The following is a 15618-nucleotide window of genomic DNA, read 5'->3' on the forward strand; positions in this document are numbered from 1 at the left end:
GAGCTTGTGAATACGGCCACTTCGATTGCATTTTACCCCAGTTCATTTGTAAACTCTGAACTTTTGGATGATTAGTTAAGAGTTTTCACAGGCTGATTGGTTATTTGTTCCTCGATATCCAAACTGGCTTCAGATTCTAATCACATATTCAAATCTCATTCATGTCCAGCTGTTTTTGAGTATCTTGAAGACATTGATTTTGACGAGAGTTTTGAGTTGTCCTTGTTCAAAACCAAATCTGAAAGTGCACTTGATTCTCTAGTTCCCAACCTTGATTTTGCTGTTGGTCTTGAAATCGAGAGACATAATAAATTGGTTAAAAATTTCATCCTAAGATCTCTCCAGTCAGATATTCACGCTACTAATCTTGCTGAGTTCGTTGAAACTATATCTGTCCATATTGGATCTACTATCACGGCTTCAGCTCCGCACGAACAGACCAATCCTCCTTTTATTTCTATATCCCCTATAGTCACACATCCTGAATCAACAGTCAATTCTCCTTCCTCGTCACATACCGCTTCTCCTCTGCCTACACCTCCCTATACCCCTCATACTACAGCTACACTTACTCCACCTGCTACTCCTAGACCCAATCTACCTAAAGCAATGGCTGCCCGGTTTGCTCCACTTGCTCTTCCTCAAAATCTGCATGATATGCCAGTTGATTATCAGAGTAAAATTTCCATGTTTGATGGCACTCCTCAGGGTGTTTGTGCTCAGCAGCATATAGACAAGATGACAACTTTCTTTGATCTATATGAGATAGATGAAGAGGATGTAACTATGTGTTTGTTTGTACAAACATTTGATGTAGAAGTAAGAAAATGGTTCAGAGGTTTGACAGCTAGAAGCATACCCACATTGGAAGAACTTCAGAAGCAGTTTCTAGATCGATGGGAAATCAGAAAGGATCCACTTCAGATCAATGCTAAGTACAACAATCTCAAACGTAATCATGGTGAGTCGGTCCAAGATTACATTATCAGATTTAACACAGTTTACAATGTTATTCCAGATGATTTAAGGCCATCTAGAAAATCAGCACTTCTCGAATTCCCGGATGGCTTTGATCCGGAGATGGCTTATTCATTACAAGATAGATATCCGCCTACCTTGGAGGATATGCAAAAAATCGCTGTTAGTGTTGAAGCGAATTTGAATGATAAGAGAGCGAGGATGAAAGCCGAAAAGCGAGTGACAATCAAAGAAGAAGCTTCTACATCAGATTAGCTCCTTCGCAAGGTAGCTACGTTGCTTGAAAATACTCATCTCAGCAAGCCGGAACCGCAGATCCGTAATCCTAATTTCCGAGGCCCACAACAGCCACAATACAGAATCAAGCAGCGTGAAACAAGGGCACAAGAAACGGCAGTTCAGCAGCAAGTAAAACCTTCGCTTCAGCAAAATTTCGTTAGCCAAGAATCCGAGGATGAAGGTGATACTATAGGAGAGGAAAATCACTTTTTCACTCCTAATGATCTGCCTACCTATATTACAGAAGAAGAAGAATTTGTAAGAAATTCCATCATACATCAGGATGAGAATTATATCTTATCAAATGAGGCAGCACTTGAGGAAGAATCGGAGGAATACCAAAGAGGATATCTCAATGCTTTGTCTGCTCAGCAGAGACAATTAAGAAACCGAGCTGTTCCCATAAATCCCATTCAGAAAAGGAAAGATACTTCAGCAAAAAATGATTCAGCTTCCCTACAGACAAAAGAAAAAGACATAATTGATCCCTCAGCAAGTCAATCATCTTCAGCGGATAAGGTAATTCAGCCACCAGGTATAATGAAGGATAAAATCGAAAGAAGAGAAGTTCCGACCAAAGAAGGTGAAAAAGTTTCAGCATTTAGTTTGGAGAATGAAATTTCAAAGCTGAAAGTGTCCATTCCTTTGACTGAAATCATGAAGAACAACAGTTACCGAGGCCAAATCTCCAAAATGCTGAATTTTGATCCAATGCTTGACACGGTAAATGTAGAAGATGATCAGCCGGAATTAATTTTTGGGCCTGCTTTGAATGGTGAGTCTCCTGAAAATTATGTTCCTCCCTTCTATATCAGTTTGAGGTTGCACGAGTATACTTTACATAATGCTATGTTTGACTCGGGTGCTTCGCATAATTTGATGCCGAAAGCAATCATGGAAAGGTTGGGATTGGACATCACAAGAAAATATAATGATCTGTATTCATTTGATTCCAGCCGGGTAAAATGTATTGGTTTGATCAAGGACTTGGTAGTAAGCCTAGATCAAATTCCAGCTAAAAATGTTTTGATGGATGTGGTTGTGGCGGATATTCCTCCGTGGTTTGGTATGTTGCTTTCAAGATCTTGGGGAGCTAAGTTGAAAGGTACACTTCAGCTAGACTTTTCTTATGCTACAATTCCAGTCTTCAGTCAAATGAGAAATTTATATCGGGAGCAAAAGATGAAATACATGATAACTAGTAAAGAAAAGCCGATAAATCATCCTGTAAATTATGTACATACAGATTTGGAATCGTTTGTTTTGTTTGCTAATAATTTTAATGAGGTAGATAGTCAGTTAGTTCAAGCAAAAGATATACCAGAGATTACCGAAATTTTCGAGAAGTTTTGCAAAAGGAAAGAGAAGAAACGCCAGCTGCCATGGAGCGAAAAGCTGAAGCTAATGGGCAGCAAGCAGAAAAAACAGAGGCAACACATTTTCAGCACTTGGAGGAAGATGAAGATGGTCTTTGGACCATGGATTTCGATGGCGCTGTGGGCAACGATGGTGTTGGTATTGGTGTGTGGATTCGAAGTCCCTTTTATGCCCAAGACAAAGTTCCAAGCAAGGTGAGAGTATGTTCTTATAAACTAGCATTCGATTGTTCAAATAATGAGGCGGAATATGAGGCTCTCATTGCTGGCCTTAAAATTCTTCGAAAGCTAAAAGCAAAGAATATTGCAGTCTATGGCGACTCCGAGTTGGTGATAAAGCAAGTTAAAGGTGAATTTCAAGCCAAGCATCCTCGTATGAGAGCATATCGGAATGTTGTCCTAGATATTTTGAAACAGTTTTCTGAACATACTTTGACATGTGTGCCCCGCATACAAAATGGTGTTGCTGATGCATTGGCTAAGGCAGTGAGTAACTTAAAAATTCCTATGAATTCCAGCAACAAATTTGAGATTTATGTGAAGCACCGTCCTACAGTTCCAGATAATCAAAGATGTTGGCAAGTCTTCCACGATGATGAAGAAATTAAATATTTTCTGCAAGTTGAAGGTGAGTTTAAAGATATCTCCATAGATACAGAACCTGATGAAGTGAATCAAATGGATGTGCTACAACTTAAGGATAATTTTATTCCTAAAGGATTGATTCCTTTGGAAGAGTTGTTTGATCAAGATGATGTGACCCGCAAGCCGACATTGAGACCAATCGAAGAAGGTGTTGAGGAGGTAAATATTGGAGCAGCTGAGAATCCTAAGATGGTAAAGTTATCTAAGTCATTGTCACCAAAGGTAAAGAAGCAGTATGTCAGATTGTTATCTTCGTTTTCTAATGTCTTTGCATGGGACTATTCAGATCTGAAAACATATGATACTAATATCATTCAGCATACTATTCCTATAAAGCCAAATCAAAAGCCTTTCCGCCAAAAGTTGAGGAGAATCAATCCTAAATTGCTGCCATGGATAGAAAAAGAAGTGAATAGGTTGTACAAGTCTGGAATCATAGTACCTATCAGATTTTCCGAGTGGATATCAAATTTGGTGCCCGTAAGAAAGAAAACCGGTGAGATCCGTTTATGCATTGACTTCAGAAATTTGAACAAGGTATCTTTAAAGGACAATTATCCGCTGCCCAAAATGGATCACATATTGCAGCGAGTAGTTGGAGCATCAAGGATGTCGCTACTCGATGGCTATTCTGGGTACAATCAGATTTTGGTGCATGAGGATGATTGTGATAAAACTGCATTCACTACTCCATGGGGTACATTCCATTATGCAAAAATGCCATTTGGTTTGAAAAATGCAGGTGCCACTTTTCAGCGTGCGATGGACATGGCCTTTGCCAATGAGAAAGATATCTTTTTAGTTGTTTACCTTGATGATTTGACTGTATTTTCTAAATCTGATGAAGAACATTTATATCACTTGCAAATTGTTTTTCAAAAGTGCAAAAAATATGGTATTTCGTTGAATCCAAAGAAAAGTCTTTTCGCCATGAGTGAAGGCAAGCTCTTGGGTCACATCATTTCCAAAGATGGCATACGTATAGATATTGCACGTGTTGAAGCTATTCAGAAACTTGAGCAGCTCCGGAACAAAAAAGACAGTCCTTTAATGGTAAGCTGAATTTTCTGCGTCGCTTCATTCCGAATCTTGACGAGCATCTTAGAGAAATCACAAACATGCTGGAAAAGGACATCCAGCTCAAGTGGACCGAAGAGGAGGTAAAATCTTTCAAGTTGGTAAAGTTGGTTTTATCTTCAGCCCCTACTCTAATCAGTCCAGATTACACACAAGATTTTATTTTGTTTTCATTTGCTTCTGAGCACACATTGGCAGTTGTACTAATGCAAAAGAGAGATGGAGTTGAGAAGCCTATTGCTTTTTTCAGCCATATTATTAGAGATGGAGCATTAAAGTATAACATCATTGAAAAACAAGCACTTGCACTTGTGAAGGCCTTGAAGGATTTTCGTGTATATGTATTGCATTCCCACATTATAGCTTATGTTCCTAACGCGGCAGTAAAGGATGTGTTGGTACAGACAGAACCGGAAGGAAGGTGAGGGAAGTGGATTGCTGCATTATTAGAGTATGATGTGGAGATTAAACCCACTAAGTTGATCAAAGGGCAAGGTCTTGCCAAGTTGATGGCTGAAACAAATCTACATGTCCTAGACATCAATTTGATGGCTGCCATGTCCGATGAAGATGAGGAGAATTCAGCACAACAGGTATCTGACATCTTTATTTCTTCTCCTTGGTATGCTGATATTGTATATGTACTTCAAAATGTGTCTTCACCTCCCGGGATGCCTCGAAATAAAAGTAGGACATTGAAGTTAAAAGCAGCCAAGTTTTGCATTCTTAAATCTGCACTATATTGGAAAGACCCCGATGGAATATTGCTGAATTGTTTGGTTGAGGAGGAAGCCAAAACAGTGGTGGAAGATTTTCATAAAGGTGATTGTGGGGGTCATTTGTTTTGGAAGACTACAGCAAATAAGATCCTAAGAGCAGGTTTTTATTGGCCTTCATTGTTTTCAGATGTATATAAAGCTGTTAAGAGTTGTCATGAGTGCCAAATATTTCAAGGAAAACAGAAATTGCAGCCATTGCCTCTCAAACCAATTGAAGTTAGCGCACCATTTCAGCAGTGGGGCTTGGATTTTATCGGTGAGATTCATCCGGCATCGTCAGGACAACATAGATGGATATTGACAGCCACAGATTACTTCACAAAATGGATTGAAGCCATTCCCACCCGGCAAGCCACAGATGTGGTAATTATTTCTTTCCTTGAAAATAATATACTGTCACGTTTTGGTTGTCCAAGTAAGTTAATTACAGATAATGCAGCAGCATTTAAATCAAAGAGAATGGTTGATTTTTTCTACAAGTATAATATCAGCTTGGGGCATTCTACTGCCTACCATCCGCAAGGAAATGGGCTGGCAGAATCTTCAAATAAGTCCTTGGTAAATATCATTAAAAATTTGTTGGAAATCAATAAGAAGAGATGGCATAAAAAGTTAGTGAATGTACTGTGGGCTGATAGGGTAAGTCATAAAAAGTCAATTGGTATGTCTCCTTTTGAGCTGGTGTACGGGGCAGATGCAGTGTTTCCTACTTCGCTTGCTATTCCGATGGTCAAATTGCTTCAAGAAATTGATAGTGAGGAAGATCCCATGCAGAGGCGGATTAATCAAATGATTCATTTACAGCAGACACGGGAGGAGGTTCTTCACAATACTCTCAAGTTGCAAGAGCGCATAAAAAAGATTTATGACAGGAAAGCAAAATCAGATGACTTTCAAATAGATGATGTGGTTTTGAAGTGGGATGCTCGGAATGAAGACAAAGGGAAGCATGGAAAATTTGATAATTTATGGAAGGGTCCCTATAAGATCGCAGCATATCGTGGCCAAAATGCTTTTCTTCTCAAGGAAATGAACGGAGATGATTATCCCGGAGGGTCGATCAATGGTCGACTGCTGAAGAGGTACCATGTCTGAGCATTTTTGTTCTTCTCACCATCATTGTATATACCATTTTACTTCTGTTTTATCGCATGTGTGTGTTGATCTTTCATCCTCAGTCTGGAGCCCGTGGAGAAGGCTATAATTCTGAAGATGAAGATTATTTGGTGTGAGGTTCGTCATGTGTTTTTATTATTCCATTTTCTGTCTAAAGTTGAGTTAGTTTGGGTCAAAGTTGTGTCCAATTTGTAGTCAGATGTCTAGTCAATAAAGTTGTCCAAGCTTAGGTCAAATATGTAAATAATGACTCCATCGCCCAATGGTTGAAAGCACTGATCTGCTCTCCTAGAGGTCTGCTGTTCTTGGCACCTGTTATCACAAAATCACTACTGAGGGCTGCAACCAAGCAAGATTTCATGTAACTCTTTCAACCTAACTTTAGATCAAAGATTAGCCTCTTTGATCAGAGAGGGCTCTCTCACAAATTCTTGATAAAATCCTTCACTACAATAGATGGCTAACTCTTTATTCATTCATGAAAGCAAAAGCTGGTTGGAAACATATCAAACTAGTTCTCATTGGGCTATGGAGTCTCATACACTAAGTGAACAAGAGAAACAAAGTCATTTCATGGAAGTCAAGGCTCTTTGCATTACATGTCCAAACATATTCCATAAAAACCACAGCTTGCTAAATACACAGGAAGTCAGAGCATAGGATATGAATTCTGAGTGATTGTACTATAACAAGGCTGTAAAATAACATATGATATAAAACACCACCATTACATTTGAACACAATAATCCATCGAGAATCTTGAGAAGAAATCAACACTGTTTTACTATTACTGTCATAAGCTTTACAATGGCCCAAAACAACTCTATTTTTGTATAAAATGTCCAACCTTTTTTACATAAGAGTCATTTCTATATATAGCAAACCAAAATACTACTACCTGAGACTCCTCAACAAGCATGAAGGGAGCTCGGAATTCTATCATTAATTACCTTATCTATTATCTTAAACAAACTAATTAATTACAAAAGATATTGTGCTACGAAAACAGAGGACTCCATTACATTAAAACTTCAAGTCTATCTCCTCGTGTACATTGCTGTGTTCTTGAAACTTGACACCTGTAGTACTTCAATAATAGCCAAACCAAACTGAAAACACATTCACTGGATGAGCAGCTTCGGATGCCTGATGTGTAGATGATTCATCAACCAATAAGAATCTGTACCCTATGTTTACGGTTTCTGCCTCCCATTAGTGTTCATGCATTTAAGATCATGTTTCAAGCCATTTAATCCTTTGATAGTCCCGTATGATGGAAGAAAACTTATGATCTGGCCATCCCATAACTGAACAGGTGTACCACTCAACACCTCGGCAACCCTACCAGAACCCTAAAATTTCGGGCATAAAGTGAAAATTTTAACAAAAGACAAAATTTCACCTTTTCTTCGAATACTTACACCTGGCACCTTTTTAAACATCTGAATGACTTTCTATAGTCTCCATGCTAGCCTCGAGTCATCCCTTTTAAGATTTGCTGACCTCAGCATTCAAACTCAAGTTTTTTACATAAACAGTCATCTACAGCAGTTTCGTAGCGCGCTACGAAACTGCTGTAGGTAATCAAAACTAAGCATATGAACCTTAAAACAACAATAACTTAACTCTGTGATTTCTTCAGCCATTCTACACAGGTGTAAGGACTTCAAAAAGTTTCAAAAAGTTTTAAAATGATGACAGCCAAAATATACCAAAATTTGGAAAGCAAATTTCCCTTTGGATCATTTAGCTAGTTTGCCTAGCTTCCCTTTCAAGCTGCTGACTTCTTCCTTTAACATCTTGTTTTCTGCTCTTAAACTTGTATTCATTTGTTTCATGATTTTTTCCTGCTTCAGAGCTGGCACTGTCCACACATATGCATCAGATACTGAGTTAGCTTGGCTAATCAAACTTGTTCTGCCTTTCATTACAGCCTTTTTATAACTTGTATATCTTACTGCCTTTTCCTTAAAAACATTTTTAATCTGAGGTATTTCTTCCTTTGTTGCTCCAGCTTGTTTCTTAATAGCAATAACATTTCCACTTTGACTGATGATAACCTTATTATCCTTGTTCTTGCTTTTGGCTGCTTGAACTATTTCAGTGAAAACTTCAAGTACCTCTGTCCTAGGCATTTCTGAAGGTGCCTTCTCTTTCTGAGCTTTCTCCACTTCTTTGATTTGCCTTCTTGTAACTGGTCTGCGTGGCTTAAAGGCATATTCTTCACTTGGCTCTTCAAACTTTAACCTTTTAGAAGCCCTTGATTTTTTAGAACTTTCAGGTGAGGACTGAGTTAGATCAATATGCATTGGTTGCACCGAGTGATCTTGCTCAAGTTCTAGTGGTTCAATTTGTATGGGATGATCTTGCTCTAGTTCAATGGCTTCAAGTAAGTCATTTAAACTACCTTTTGAAATAGGACTTTCTTCCACAGGGACTGACTTTCCTTTCTCCTTACTTAGTTGGCCTCTAGTTCTCACCCTTGAAATCTTCTCAACTTCACTGGATTTAGTTTCATCTTTCCTTTTCTGAGTCTTCTGCTTTGATGACTGAGGTGTTTCCTTAGGTGATGACTTAGGGGTTTCCTTTTCAGATACTCTAGATGACTTAGGAGTTTTCTCTACTGATGCTTCAGGTGTCTCTTTAGCTGCCACAGACCTCTCTGATTTCCTTGATTTAGTTTTAGGCTTCTTATGGTCTGTCACTTCTCTTCTAAGTTCAGCCAAAGTGGGTTCCTCACTCCTTTCTTCTCTTTCTCTCACAGGTAATGGAGTGAGGCCTGTTTTGCTTGGGAAACCGGCCATAAACACAAATGAATCCCAATCTTTACCAATTTTTTGTAAACTATCCAACACCAGCAATTTTACTAGACCATGATGAAAAAGGGATGTTTCACAACCATCTTTCTTTAACTGAATCTTATCACACATTTTGCTAATGCTCCTGAACAAATAGAAAGGTATGTCTATTGAAACCTTACCTGTGAAGTGTAACAGAAGTTTGAAGTGGTAGGAGTAAACTTTATTGTACCTACCCTCACATGTCAGGTACTTCTGGATACATGTCAAGAGCATAGCATAATTCTCTTTTATATAACTCCTTGGGACTGCTTTGGTGAGGTCTTCATCCACATAAGGTGCCTTCAAAAACTCTTTGCAGGGACCCATGTCGAACTTGAAGTTTTTGAACCATTCTTGGCCACCCCTCGGAATTTCAGTGACAGTGGAAATAACTTCAGGAGACACCGGAAACTCCAACATTGCCACCTTCGAATTCAGTCCAGTGAAGTTTAATGCGAAAGCCTTGGTCACTTCTGCATGTCCTCCCTTCAATTTTTCGCAAAACCGCCAGCAGCCAGTACTTCGAAAGGCCTTTGCTACCTCTTCATCCCTGAGAGTAACATCTAACCCCTCCGGCTCTGTCCTCACACACTTACCCGATCGGTGTTCCTTTCTTTCCATGCTGCTTTGAATATTTTTACACAGGAAACTAATGGTAGCTTGTAGCACGAAAACAAACTTCGACTTTGGAGTGCAGGCTCGCTTGCAGTAGTCCGTTTAAATAAGAACTTGGGCTTCTCATACAGCAAACATGTTTACATAATATGAAGAACCCATTATGATATAACCATCTCTTATTACATCCCCTAAACTAACACTCAAATACATGACTTCGGACCTTATGGCGAAATAATGGTTTATCATGACATGGAGAGGATGTGAACTGTCAATCATGAACGAACCTATGACTCACTACTCTCGGATTTGACATTCAGAGGAAAAGTGCTACAAAAAACCCTGAAACCCCGATTTCGTAGCGCGGGCAGTTTAAATTTAACAAGATGCGCTACGAAATCGCTGACAAACAGAGCGCTGCGAAAACACGAAAACATCATTTCGCAGCTAAACTGACCAATCAAACCTGCGCTGCGAAACTGCGCAAGTACCAATGACATCAAACCCGCGCTGCGAAACTGCGCAAAGTACCAATGACATGACATGCTTTAACTAACAATGATGGAGGGTGTCTAATGATTTTTCCTTTACACGAATTCACATCAATACCTCTTGAATTTCAAATTTCACATTGACATATACTAATAAACCTATTCACAAGACTTCAAAGCTTTATATAAAACTTAAGGACAACCTTATATACATGAACTAAAGTTCCAAGTGATAACAGCACCTCCAAGGAGCTACCATCCCCATTGGAGCCAATGTTAGAGTCGGTCTAGTAGCCCTCCACCAAAGATCAAAAGCTCTTTGCATTTCATAGTTAGGTGTCTCATCAGTGTGATAATGTTGCATTCCGTTAGGCATGCCATAATCTTGGTGGAAGGAGTTTATGTCGTTACTCCCCTCTTGTTTGGCACTGCTGGTTCAGGTTTGTTCAAATAAATAAATTCCTCAAAGGGTCATTCATCTTGCTTTAAGTTTTAGGTTTTAGGTCTAGGGTTGAGTCTAATTTTATCTTGAGAGGTCATCAAGGACCAGCAGGCCAGAGGGATGTCCTTCATTAAACATTTCTCATCATTGTACAGCTAAATTTTTACCTTGTTCTCAAAAACTTTGTTTTTGAAAACAAGGTCATTATCTCATTTTTGTAAAATTTCTCAAAATTTCAAATTCTTCAAATGTCGAAGTGCAGCCTTGGTCTCCTTTGCCAAAGCATCCTAGAAGCTATCCCTGCAAAAATTTTCAGAAGAAATCATCATTTCAACCAATTTTTCAAAGAAATGAAATTAAAGGTCAGAGCCAATTAAAGCAAAAAGTGTCAACATTCAAAACATTACAAAGTGGGTTTTGGGCAAGTAAAAAATTAAAAGGAAGCCTATAAAAGCATGCCATCCCTCATTGGTAATTCATTTGCCTCTCAACACTCCAAGAGAATACTTGTCAAGACGGATTCAAAGTTCATTGGGCGAATTGAGCAGTTGCAGCAGCGCGCTACGCATCAGAGGAGGTGTGCTACGTGTTGGAGGCGCGCTACGCATCAGCGCGCATTTTCCAGTTCAATTTAACTCAGGCACTAGGCGATGAAGGCGCGCTACGCATCAGGCTGGGTGCGCTACGCGTTAGGTTTCTTGCTCAGGAAATCGCCAGCAGGCCATCAAAACTGCTTCTCTCTCCAAAATTTTTCAGGTAGGCCTCTAATCATGGTGGTTTTGGTTTGGCTAAGATGAATGAGCAATGAAAATGCAAAAATGCCATGCTAATATGAAGTAAAAACCCTATCTTGAAGTATCAAATTTTAAAAATACAAATGTGCTAGGGTTTCATTGAAATTTGTTGCCCAAGGTTACCCATTTTCCCATTCCTCTTTCCCCATATTTTCCTCATCATTTTCCTTGACATTTTCCATGAAAATTATATAATTTCCCTATTAAAAATCATTAAAATCCCTAAACCCTACTAATTCCTAAAACCCTATGTAAATTTCCTAAACCCCACTTCCCATTAAAATCCCACAAATTATGATTGTATATGTTCCATGTTCCTTTCCTAAAATTTCCTTTCCCATTTGTTTTCCCTAATCCCCTTAATGTTCCCTTTTCCCCTAACATTTCCCATGTGTGTTTGTCCCCTTGGTAACAGCATTTAAACAAGTCAAAACAGCAGTTCATTGGGTGCACGGTCAACATTATTTTTCAGTCACTTGCCTCCAAAACTATCTCAGAAACCGAAACAGATTATGAGCAAAGTGATGACCGTGAATCAACACCAGAGGTAGAGGTGCCAAGGAGGCATCACAGGGGTGGTAAGGGTGGTCAGCGTGTCAGGGAGGAACCCACCTCTTTGGCTTATCTACAAGCTTGTCCACTTGCAGTGTCATGTTTCCGATATCTATCATGCTATGAATATTGTGAGAGAATCTCCCAAATTCAACACCACAAGGAATTGGCCCGCTTGTTTGTCCTACATTTGCACAATGGGCATGTGAATCTTGCAGGAGTGGACTTCACATTGTCACCTGAGATTGTTGCTCAAGCAACAGGGATACCCAATATTGGAGAAGAATGGAACAAGCGCCAGCAGTTGGACAGATTTCATTATGATCCATATATCAAACCTGCGTATGTGAGGTACCTAACTGGTGTTTTTCCCTTCAGATTCTTAAGAGACGAGTATGCACCTTTGATGAGGATCATCATTCGCTATTTCACTTGTGAGGGCAGATTTTCACGTTTGTATTCGTACCATATCCGTTTGTTGATGCATTTCACACGAGTACGAATGATGAACATTCCATTTTTCATGTGCCGAAATATAGAGAGGATGGTGCCCTTGGTGCAAAGAAAGAGCCCAGCACAGCAACACAAGAGCATTTATCATTATGCACTGATCAAGATTGTGGTCATGCATCAGTTGGCACAACAGGGTATTCCATGGGAGGATTTCATTTCTCGTGACTTGTTCACAGTGCCACAGCCACTTCCTGAGGTTGTCCGTGATGAGGGAGGGCCTTCACATCAGTTTGATATTCCAGAGCCCGAGCATGTCAGCACTCCTCCTTATGTTACATATCAGAGAGGCCACAAGGTCTTATTTGCATCTGCACGGCGAGTATTATCTCCACATCAGGTGGAAGGGGTCTCGCCTTCTTCATCAGCACAGCGAGTGTTATCTCCACATCAGGTGGAAGGGGCCTCGCTTTCGACAGCAACACAGGTACTAGAGAGAGGCAAACAGCCCAAGATTGATGAGGGGTCATCAGGTGTTCCAGGCATAGATGTTGTTGACCTTGATATCATTTCTCCTAGCCTAGAGTCAAAGGAGATCATCCAGCAATTAAGGGCTGAAAATGACTTGCTGCAGCAAAAGTTGGAGATGGAAAATTGGACAATTACTTATTTAGAGCAGCGCAACAAGCAATTAGAGGATGAACACTCTCTTGATGAGTTGCGGAGGATCCATGAAGACCGCAACTTGGCTCGCAAGAGACCCGGTGATTTGACACCCATTGAGCGAGAGGCTATGCTCATCCGGGTCAATACTCATTTGGAAAAATTGTTGGCCAAGGAAAACACGGAAAAAGACATGCTCCGACACATGAAGAATCACTATTGGGCTCGAATGCATGTGTGTAAAGCAAGAATGAAGGTGCTCAAAGGACGGTTGGCCAAGGCACTAAAACGGAGGAAAAGGCCCGATCCCCTTCATATTTTGGCTGAGGCTTCCTTGGAGGAGCATGGTGCTCAATGATGCACTTCCAGCTCAAATTTCAGGAAATTTTGAGCAATTTTGGTCAATTTTGACTTTTTTGTGCCACACATAGGTTTTTGCTCTCAACGCGCAGCGCGCCGCGCGCTGCCCTGAAGATGGGCAAGTCCATTCCTCAAAAACTCAGCATTTTTGGATTTGTCATGACAAATTACACTTTCTCAGCAATTACCAAGAAATTTCATCAGGTTGTGAGCCCTCAGAAGGTCAAAAAACATTCAAAAAATGACTTTCTGCCACTTTTTGGACACACAGGGAGCAGTCTTGGGAGATTGCAATTTTGGAGGGGCAAATGACCACCAAATTGAGAAATTCTACTTGGGCTGGAACATAGACATCCAGACCTTTCCAACAAGCCTACTTTTGCCTCATTTGGATGCCCAGAAGTGCCTCAAAAGTTGGCTCAAAGGCGCGCTACGCATTGAGGATTGGGGCGCTACGCATCAGGGAAGTTTGCTAGCTTTTCACCTACAGCTCAGCAAAACGCAGATTTGACTAGTTTTGACTTTTTGGAGTGATTTTTCATCCTCCTTGATGTAATTGATGTAATTCTATGATGTCATGGCACTTATTTATCTCTTTTAGAAGATTCATTCATAACAAGTCAAAAATTTAATGAATGAATTGGTTTCCTAGCTTATAGAGGCAAGTTGTTTTGATTGCCTAGATTGTAGTGTTCAGTTTAGAATTGGTTGAAACAGCTCCTAGGATGATGAGCTCGACCCCTAGAGGCAAGGAAAGATGTTAGCTTGCCTATATTATGTATTTTCTTAGTCATTTTCATGGTTGGACTCTTGAGGGATAAGCTTCTATTGTATTACACTTTGTATCTCAGCAATTTTGGCAAAGGAAAGACTAGGGTTTTGCAGCACTATTTGGGATTCCTGTTGTTATTTGTGTTGATGGTGTGCTTCTCTCATGTACTTGTAAGATTTTTTATGTGTATCAATTTCCTACTTCTCTTTTCTACACATTAAGTAAATGAAGTGTTAAGGTAGAATTCATAATTTATATGCTCTGCCTTTAAGTTTGCTTAATATCTATGTTTTCCTCTGTCTAAAGAGAACTCTCGATTGTTTCTTGCTCTCTTTAGATCCTCACCGTTCATTCCTATCCATTCACTTAAATCAAAGGCATCAAGACAATCTCCTACCTTGCCCCAAAAAGACCTCTGCAAAAGTTGTGTCCCATCCCCGCACCCAAAATTGCTCTCCCCCTGTTTCCACCAAAACCCTAAAAATCTGAAATCAAACCTTCTCAATCAGTTTACTAGCTTAAAATCAGTGTTCTTTATTGGTCATCTCCACCCTTTGAAGACATTTTGCCGAGATAGACCCGGAGAGAGCCCTCTCCTGCCCCGTAGGGCTAGCTACGAGGCTAAGTGGTTTGATGTTGCCTTGGATTTTGTCTTTTTCAGCCTGAGGCCAATTTCAAGCGCTAACAGAACGAAAAATTCTGGCCTAGGAGCATCAGGAATTTTGTTGTAGAGTGTGCCAGACTAGGTATAGATCAAGTCTAAATATTGGGCACGAGCAATGACTTGCTCTTTAGTGACAACTCCTCCTTTCGCCACGTCCTCAGTGATAGACTGCAATAAGGACTTAGTAAACCACTCAGCTAAAAGCTGATCGGGAACATATGTCTTTACCATACGACAACAACGTCGCCACTCATGAATGTGATCAGATATGTGAGTGGTCGTGGTCTATTTAAAGTTGGTAAGGAGTTCTGTTCCTGTTTCATACCTAATAGGTAACTGAAAGTGGGCTAGAAAATTAGTGGCAAGGGTGCTGAAATTGTCAAACGAAGCTCTAAACAATTCAATATAGCATTTCACTACCAGACCAGTTAGTGTTCTCTGAAAAAGGTGAAGCCTAATCGAATCATCATTTAGGGCGTTAGACGAGCACCACAAATGAAAAGTCATTACGTGATTCGATGGATCTTCACCTGGATTTCCATTGAATTTAGGAATATTGGAAGGAAGTTTATGAGGAATCGCTGGCCACCAAGGGGCGTATGCAATTGGATCATTTGTCAGCCGGTTCAAATCTGGTAATTCTAGAGTTGCTACGAAAGGAAACTATTGATTCAGGTTAGGTAAAGCATACCCAGGATAAGATGGAATCGCCTGAGCAGTAGGTC

Source organism: Pinus tabuliformis, chromosome 2_1 (genome assembly GCF_031772625.1).
Source record: "Pinus tabuliformis cultivar Carrire ecotype Pingquan chromosome 2_1, CPIR1, whole genome shotgun sequence".
In the NCBI taxonomy this organism is placed as follows: domain Eukaryota; kingdom Viridiplantae; phylum Streptophyta; class Pinopsida; order Pinales; family Pinaceae; genus Pinus; species Pinus tabuliformis.